General features: G+C 38.4%; 1 long non-coding RNA gene across 1 annotated transcript; it reads left to right on the top strand.

Annotated features, from left to right (window-relative positions):
- Positions 1–3,559: 3,559 nt before the first annotated feature.
- On the top strand, positions 3,560–5,096 carry LOC140581851 (uncharacterized). The gene is made up of 3 exons (XR_011984877.1): positions 3,560–3,649; positions 3,954–3,986; positions 5,008–5,096. It is a non-coding gene; the product is annotated as an uncharacterized lncRNA (long non-coding RNA).
- The last annotated feature ends 4,700 nt before the right edge of the window (positions 5,097–9,796 follow it).

Below are 9,796 nucleotides of genomic sequence, written 5' to 3'. Positions count from 1 at the left end.
ATTAAACCTCGCATTCCCCCGATCCTAGGTCTCCTCGCCTCTGCTTCCCCGGTCAGCGTTGTAACAGTGAGCCTGCTTCCATGCTGCAATGTGAACATTTGCCATGTTCCTAAAAAATCTGTTTACTGCACAGTGTCTGACCACACAGACCTACAGGCTATTGCCAGATGATCATACTAGACATATCAACTGGACATATTTTGCACTATTACAGATTGATGTCTTGTACATACACAGAAACTGATTTTATCGATTACTCAAGAACATTCAATATAATTAATACCAATTTTTTTCACATTATATATATATATATATAACGAACCGAATCAGGCTTAATCAAGATAGGTGATCTATCATTTTAACGATCCCCAATTAAATTAACCCCGTGGACCGGACAAATACAAAACGAATGATTAAACATTATATGCGTCTTTTTTTGTATGTTTTCTAAATAAGACCGCGTGCCCATACTGAACTGTAATAACTTCATCAATCCCACTGATAAAATTAAATGAGCCACAACGTAAAACCACCATAAAATGCTCATTATTGAACATTTGCTCTTTAGGAAACAAATCACTAATTATTGTCAATGACATGGTGCTTGATACTGGTGCAGGGCTGTGTTTTTTTAACTCTTAGAACCCGACGAATGCAAAATGTGTTGATTTTTGCACCCATTGATGTGAACACAGACGTAAATTACAGACGTGAATCACGTATCTCTGGAATCAAGAGAACTTACTCTGGTCATTCAAGTTGCAACACTGTGTGCTAAAGTATTTCAGAGTAATCCTGTGCAAAATATTTAAAACATCCCACCAAAACGCGCCCCGGAAAACAAAGCGCATATTCGCTTGTGTAATGATCCACGTGCTACCTACGGTGGCCCCTAGAGACAAAACACACACAAAAGAAAAAGCAGAAACAAAATGAAAATGCGCTGCAAATTAAAAAAAGACACGCAAAAGAAAAAGCAGAAACAAAATGAAAATGCGCAGCAAATTAAAAAAAGACACGCAAAAGAAAAAGCAGAAACAAAATGAAAACGCGCAGCAAATTAAAAAAAGACACGCAAAAGAAAAAGCAGAAACAAAATGAAAACGCGCAGCAAATTAAAAAAACACACGCAAAAGAAAAAGCAGAAACAAAATGAAAATGCGCAGCAAGTAGACAATCCCAAACCGGAAGTGCTCCACCACGCTAGGGGGCGCGGTGAGCTCATGTGGCCCAGTCGCTACACAGTAGTGATGGGAAGTTCGACTGAATTAACTGATTTGATTCTTTCGAGCTGTCCGTTGTAATGAATCTATTCTAAAATCGATTCTGTGATTCACTTTTTTTCCGTCTTTTTTGCGCCTGACCGTATGACTCAACGAATCATGGGATCGGATAATAAATCAAACGGTCTCTCAAGGTTACGTTATTTGACTGAAAGATGGGGCTGGCAGGGTTTCCGCGGGTCTTAAAAAGTCTTAAATCACTTTTCCGTGAATTAAGGCATTGAAAAGGTCTTAAATCAGACCAGCAAGTCTTAAATTCATACGATCATGGCATTAATTTTTGTGAGGGATTGTTTCCTCGTGTGTTTTGATTTTAAAGAGAAGCGAAAGCGTAATTTCTGTGCTACATGGCTTAGATCGCTCAATATTCATTGAACGGTAGATGGCGTTATGTGCTGCTTCATCTGTCAGTAACCCGAAGAAGAACTTGACAAGCATGCGCAAATGAACCCTTTCTTCTAAAGCGCGCTATTTAGACATGTAGTGCGATTGGAAGGCCGAAGAATACGTATATTCTTATGATTCTTATGATTATAATATAATATCATAATTCTTATGATTATAATTAGAGATGCACCGATACCGATATTCGGATCGGTATCGGCGCCGATCCAGACCTATTTGACGGATCGGGAATCGGCCATGCGTGACCGATCCACGTCCTATACTTACTTATTTAGTTTTTGGCAATCAATCGCACGACAGCTCTTTCCCATTTTACATGTGTGTTTTTGCGGAATTCAAATCGAACGCTATCACTGCCCCTAAGTCTTTTTTGCTACTCAATGGGTGTGAGTACAGTGACTTCCGCCTGCTGTGAGGTCATGCGCATACCCTTCGCAGTACGAGGAGCGTAAGATAAGACGTGACGATCTGGGAGTATTTTAGGCTTTTAACAGAAATCGGAATGACAGCGTTTTGCAATCTATGTAAAATAAGGTTTTGAGGTGGGAATAGCGTTTAATGGAAAATCCCATTTAACAAAGCGCACGCAACTGCGAGACAAAACAAAGCAATGGATGATTTGGGAGTCGCTAACTTAATTGGACTGTTTTGCGAACTCGTTGCTTGAGATACAAGAGGGGCTGCCATCGCAACAAAAGTGTAACTGCGCTGATGCCAATGGGAGAAAAACTGTTAAAATTTTAAGCATTCGCCATTTGTGTATATTTGCTTTGAAGATATTCATATTGAACTGCAAATGCCTCAAAAACGCTTAAAACAAATGAGGTGGAACAGTACGTTATGTATGTTTGTAGTAGCCTAATTAAATATTTTTTGTCATACATTTTTTCCATCTGTATTTACTAGCTTAAAAAAAATAATATGTAAAGTATAACAAAGTAAAAAGAGCTCTTGTATCGGAATCTGTATCGGTATCGGCAGTTGTGTATCGGAATCGGATCGGAACTGAAAAAACGTGGATCGCCCATCTCTAATTATAATATATTCGTATGAATTTCCCTACGATATTTTTTTTTTCCTTAAATTTTCTTTATTTGGTCTTAAAAAGGTCTTAAAAAAGTCTTAAATTTACTTTTAGAAAACCTGCAGAAACCCTGGGCTGGTGTTCAACAAAAATGTTCAGCTTGACTGTTCACAATAAAAAAAACAATATATAAAAAGCAGAAAGAGTGTCGATGCTGATAGTTCTTATTTTCTTTACTTTAGCCAAATTCATGTGCATGAGTATCAAGGACTACATCACAGTTAACAACTGCAATATTACCAATACAATCACACACACATACAATGAGCATGAGTAAACTTGCATACGTTGTTGTGTAAACGTCAAAGTTAATAAATATCTTTGGTTTTTGATGAAAGACATATGGTTTTATTATGCAGAAATGCAATAATTTACTGTTGTGATAAATGATGAACACAGGGCTGCCAACTCTCATGCATCTGGCGTGACACTCACGCTTTCGGACTCTCACACTCGTGCAAATCTTACGACAAATTTATATTACATTATAAACCTAAAATTAGCTGCAGCAAAAGCGTTGGGGTAGTTTGCAAACCCTACAGACCATTTACAAGGGAATAAAACTGTCACAAAGGTGTAAATGCGTGTGCGGACTTGTCTGAAATCGAAAATCTCACGCCAACCGGCTGACCAAAATTGACAGCCCTGTGAACAGCTGCGTTAATTTTATTCCTTTCAACAGCGTAACTGCATTTCCGCAGCAAATGCCGCGAGGTCTCTTGGGATCGGTTCGCAAACCATTCGTTTTAGTCACCGACCGAGTGTCCGAAAACCGTAAGTTCGATTTGTTCATCGAACGGACTCTCGGACACTCCGTCGGTGACTCAAACGGATGGTTTGCGAACCGATCCCAATAGCCATTGCGGCGTTCACAACAGTAAATTATTGCATTTCTTCCCATCATGAGCTCACCGCGCCCCCTAGCGTGGTGGAGCACTTCCGGTTTGGGATTGTCTACTTGCTGCGCATTTTCATTTTGTTTCTGCTTTTTCTTTTGCGTGTGTTTTTTTAATTTGCTGCGCGTTTTCATTTTGTTTCTGCTTTTTCTTTTGCGTGCGTTTTTTTTAATTTGCAGCGCATTTTCGTTTTGTTTCTGCTTTTTCTTTTGCGTGCGTTTTTTTAATTTGCTGCGCATTTTCATTTTGTTTCTGCTTTTTCTTTTGCGTGTGTTTTGTCTCTAGGGGCCACCGTAGCTACCAGCTATCATCAGAACAGTAAGTATAAATAAAACAATGTATGTAAAAGTATTTGTTTTGAGCTTATATTAGGATTTGGTCTTGTTAGGGGACCAACCAGTAAAGCCATGAGGATATAGAGGGATTAGTAAAAAAACAGGGATTTATTACCCAAAATAATATAAACAACCAATATCAAATCGTATATACAGTACAACTAATTGGCCAAAAATAAGGCAACAAAACCTAACAAACTTTAATGTGCAAATAATGTAGAAAAGAACTCCAACAAGCAAAACTCAAAACTGCCTCCCTTAATACAGACATAAGGAAATACAAATAATGACATGCCTAGACCATTTACAGACACAAGGGGGGGAACACAAACATAACTACAGCATTAAGCCACGAAATCTAACTACAATAAAAGCTCTTCCAATCAGCTGAGATCACTGGTGCTCCTTGCCCCTCAGCTGTCAACTACCCCTTCATTTGCCACAGGACAGAACCTCCCCAACCACTGATCAGTAACTCGGCAGAAAGCAAAGTTAATCACAACAAAAAAAATACCTTCACACTGTCAGCACATGTGCACTCCATGACTGACAATATAAGGATACCATAAACAAACTCTTAAACCCAGACTTGTGTCATGATTACCTAAATATTTGACTGCAAATAAAATAATAGTGCAAACAATAACCTAATGAAATGAAAAAGTGTACAATATAAAAATATTACCCTGTGTGGCCTCGGCCATCACAAACTACCCCCCTTCCAGACTCTCGCTGGCACAAAATGCACAGGCTTACTGTATGGAACAAGGCTAGTCATTCAACGGTGGGTGACATTATGGCAAAGAAGTCACTAGTCCCTTACGACTACGAGATGGAATTCATTTTATGATGCCCTGGCTCAAATCTGTGAGATTCCTATGGTCAAGCTGAACACCATCTCCTCCAAGTTCGGGTTGATAGCCATTATAGAATGGGAACATCAGTTCTTCAGGGAGTACTGCACTGTCATGAGGCCACTTACAGTAGCCTTAAACATTTTTCAGGGAGAAGACAACCGTTTCCATGGCACACTCCTACCCATGCCGGAGACATTGATGTTCAAGACCTTGGAACTGAAGAGCTGCCTGCAAATCCTAGTTGACTTTCCAGAGGCAGTTGTCATGGTAAGAACTTTATATCTTTAACCAATCACCCAACAACAACTGCATTTTATTAATTTGGAGGGATGGAAAATGTATATAGTTAGCTTATACATTTTATTCTACGCTTCACAGTTGTATGATGTATGACTGGAGATGGTGGACCTGCAAAGCCTTTTGCTGTAAAGAAATTTATAGGCTAGGCATAAAAAATATTTAAAAAATTAACATACATTATGAAAAAATAATGTAAAATGAAATATATTTTTAAATATGCTCATGATGATGTATAATGCAATGTGTGTGTGTGTGTGTGTGTGTGTGTAGATAGACATATAGTATAATATGTTCTTTGCATGCTTATGTATCATTTCAGGCAATGAAAACAAGATTTGCAGAGGTGTTGGAAAGCGAGGATGCTGTCTTAGCTGCTGTGACTCTGCCCAAGTTCAAACTGCATTGGCTGCGGACACAGGACAGGAAGGACAAAGACATTTGGATGCCTTAGTCTTGTTATACATTGCACTTTTTCAGTATTGTATTGAAAGCTCTTCATATTGTTAAACTCTTTACTTTTGTGAGGAGGAAAAATACTTGAAGTACAATATGTCTATCAGATGTCTGAAGTTGTGTGACAGTTTGATTTATTTAATTTGCACTGCAAAGAATGTATATATTTTTATTTACTTTTGGTACATTGCTTAACGAGCATAATTTAATTTTAGACTTATTTGATGGCCTGTTGAGGTGCAATAAATATCAAAAATTCTAAATCATCATTTTATTGTTCTACTATTATAAACATATCAATGATAATACATTAAATTTGATAGGTGTCTTGTCTCACATTGTCCCACAGCAACATTAAAATTACACTACACTATGTTTTCTGCTAATTTATTCAATTGTGTCCATTTCATCCATTAAACATATTTTTTTGTTATTATTTGATAATATATCATATATATATACATATTATATACAATATTGTATATATTATTTGCAATATATTTATAATATATGCTATGGATGATGTGACAGGGGAATCCATGAATGTAAATGTTGCCATTTTCGTTCAAAATTCTAAATGCAATAGAATTTATTGCTCCTCCTTTGACAGGTGCGTTATAAACAGACTTCCACAATTTCCCCATGGTATGGCATTTTTCTGCTAGATCTCACTCATTTTTTGATAGATCACTTCCGCTGTGCCACAGCTACACCCACTGCTGGTGCAGATATCCAGTAACCTATGTGACATCATGTTACATTTTTGTGTCTAATGTAGGGCTGTCAAAATTAATGGGTTAACGTGGATTAATCCATCATCATGATTAATCTGATTAAAATTCCTGAAATGTCTCTGTCAACCCATTTCGGGCAGTTTTGGTGCGTTCCATTTGCCCTGGGAACTAGTATTCCGAGTCGGATTCCAGTTTTGAAGCTGGAAGTGACGACATGCATGCTCCTGTTTCTCGGAGATCCGAGAAATATCTCGGAGCAGCACAGAGGATCCCGAGTTCAGAATCCAAGGTGGCTGCGCCGTTTATCAACAGAAGGGAAAGTTGTAGTTTTATACTGTTTAAGCACTACTTCTCATTTGTGGCTCATAAAATTGGTTGCACACACTATACCGTCCAACTTATCTGTGGACGTGTTGCTACATAGTTTTATATGTAAATCACCACGTGTAATGTGTTATGAACTGATATTGCTAACAATGGCAATTAACCGAGCTAGAATTAGATTTCATGATTAGTCGGATTATTTGTCGGATTTACGGTAGTTCGGGCTAATTGTAAGCGATTGAACATAAAGACCATTTAAACAGAGGTACCTTAAATCCTACAAGTTGTCCGGCTTCAAGTTGTCCGGTTCATAGTATTGCACTTCTGAAGTTGAATTTGTTCAATAAACATGTTAAGTGCATATACTGTATATTCCCTTTTTTCCTGAGTCTGTTTGCTCATACAAAATGAAATGCGATTCATATAGATTCAAAATGAATGATATTTAATCGTGATTAATCTAAATTAATCCACAGCAACCCTGTGATTAATCTGATTAAAAATTTTAATCGTTTGACAGCACTAGTCTAATGTAGAGAAGTGTGTTTTGCGAAGAGTGTGAGTGCCTTCTTTGGTTTTGTCCTCCTCCTTTCTTCCTCTTGCTATCACTGCCTCCATGTTTGCGAAATTCTCACAAGAGAGTTAAGCTTACCTGAGATATATTCATAGTGCTAAAGCTCATACTGATTGGTGTTTAATGCATGCAGGTGTTGCCAATTGCAGGTTTGCATTTGGCAATAGAAGCGTCTTCCCTATGATCACATGAGGTTTAATTATTGAACAAAGTGTTTAATGTAAGAAAAATGTGTATAGTGTTTTAAAGGTGTGTTGCAGAATTAAAAACTACTTTTGGTACCTTTAATGCATAGGTACAAAGGTTAAGGTTTTGATGCTTTTGTCAGAGCCATCACTTCCAGTGTGTTAGCAATTGGCAAAAACTGTAAAATAAATTCATAATTGGCATTTGTAGTTGTCAATGTGTCAGTTGCTCAGATCCTCAGCATTGGGAATCCCACGAGCTGGATCATCCTAGCTGGCACTTCATCACAATGCAGGTAATGTACCTCATTTGAAACTCCCTAAGCAACCATTCATGTGATACAAAGTCAAATCAGCAGTACCCAAGGAATAATAAAGAATTGTTCAACATCCTAGCTGGAGGGTTAGCTTCAAACAGCTGCTCAAATTAGCCAGCCTAGTGGGTCACAACTGAACTGTCATCTGTAAGGACTGTTCTATCATCTGCCCTGACTGTGACTCTCCAAGGAACAGATTTGGATGTGTGTAATGCTTCGATTACTCTGTAAGCAGGACTTGGATCGCTAGACCATAGATGGTGTGTCACTTGCTTAAAGATTCCTCTAACAAACACCTTTTTATCTGCCCTCAGAGCACTCGCAACTGTCCTTCTTAGGTCCTGATACAGACCGAAGTTGCCATCAAGCCATGCGCTGTGACTCTTCTCGATAATATCCAGGGTGCCCTGCAAGATGAAACACCTCCTTCTGGGAACACCAGCAACACCAACACAACTCTCAGCAACATTCAGGGTTTTGTCACAGAAGGTCTCCCACATCACATTGCAATAAGCAGTCACACCCAAGTCTGCAAGTTCCTCAAATAAACTACATGCAAACTCATTAGAAACAGCCTGATCTTGGAGTATGGCCATATCCAACCTCATTCTCCTAGTATAGGTGGTAGCCTATGAGACCTAATTTGAATCTTCAGCTGTCCCTTAAAAATCTTTTCAGTGCCTCTGCTTATTTGTAGTTCTCTTACAAGTTTTACTGGAGACCGGGAACAATTGATGAATGGGGTCAGTTTTGAGCTTGGGTGGTACCTAGGTTTTCATAATGTTATACTGCCCTGACAATATTCTGTCTTGTACTGTATTTTTCCAAAAGCGACACTATTCTGGTATTTTGAAATCTTGGTGATAAAATTTGCCATCCGGCCGATCCTCCATGATAAATTCTGCAGATATATTCCCAGAAATTATACCCAAAATACTGTATTACCTTAATACCGGCCAAGCCTAGGTGATATACATCTAAATGCCAAAAACATAGTGCCTTTAAATGTGACAAGGAGCTACTGCACATGTGTGAAAATCATGTCTTTTATCTGAGGTTTTTTTTAAAGTGTGTTAAAAGTGAACAACTGATCATGTTCAACAATTGGCTTCAATCTATCTGTCAATGGTGCTGTGATTGTTCTGTTGGGACTTGAGTCACCAAAAATAAAGAGGGTTATGTGCGTGGCTCGGCGAGCATGATGGGATATCCTAATTTCACTGGCACTAACACACCACTAACAGGGCATAATGCTGGAACATGATCATAACTTAATTAGCCAATCAGCAAGGCACAGGACAAGAAACAAGTGGAATGCATTACAATTAACAAGCACAGAAAACATTAAACTCAGAGGCTCATAACACTATGAACATAAATACAAGAACAGAATTAAACCAGGGCACAAACATGAGGAACTGTAACTGAAAATACACTTTTAAAGCAGGAGACCGTAAAATAACACAGTGGCCAACCACTTAGCCCGTTAAGCCATGAGGCGACCCAGGGAACAGGCAAACACACCAGGGACGAAGGGGCAACAAGACAGAGGAGGGAACAGGATGGCCAAGCGGGGAAGTGATATGAAGGGCAAGAAGAGACGGGCACTGACCCTGACAGATACAGTAACAAATATAGCATCATGATTTATTAATGATGAACAAACACGAGATCAGTGTTTCACATGTTATTCATTATTTGGTTTCAGTAGCTCCTTCAGTAGTTCACAAAGGTTTACAGAATTAACAGATATAGTAACTGCTTGAGATAAAAGATGTAACGATTCAGTAATGATGAAGGAACAGGAGATCAGCATGTAAAGAAGACTTAGTTTGTAGTTAATTAATACATAAGTAATAGCACAATACCACATGATTTGTGCCTCCTCAATTAAAGTGTAACTGCTAATAAACTCCCGCCCTTCACTGTTTTTTTTTCCAGTTTTATTTGACTTTACTTAATATTTTCCAATTTTATTAAACACTTTTATCCAAAGTGACATACAGTTGAGAAGGCAGGCGCAATTGAAGCAATAGGGGTTAAGGGCCT

This window comes from Paramormyrops kingsleyae, chromosome 23, assembly GCF_048594095.1.
Source record: "Paramormyrops kingsleyae isolate MSU_618 chromosome 23, PKINGS_0.4, whole genome shotgun sequence".
Lineage (NCBI taxonomy): Eukaryota > Metazoa > Chordata > Actinopteri > Osteoglossiformes > Mormyridae > Paramormyrops > Paramormyrops kingsleyae.
Note: the sequence above shows the minus strand (reverse complement) of the source record. Positions and strands in the feature narration are given on the sequence as shown.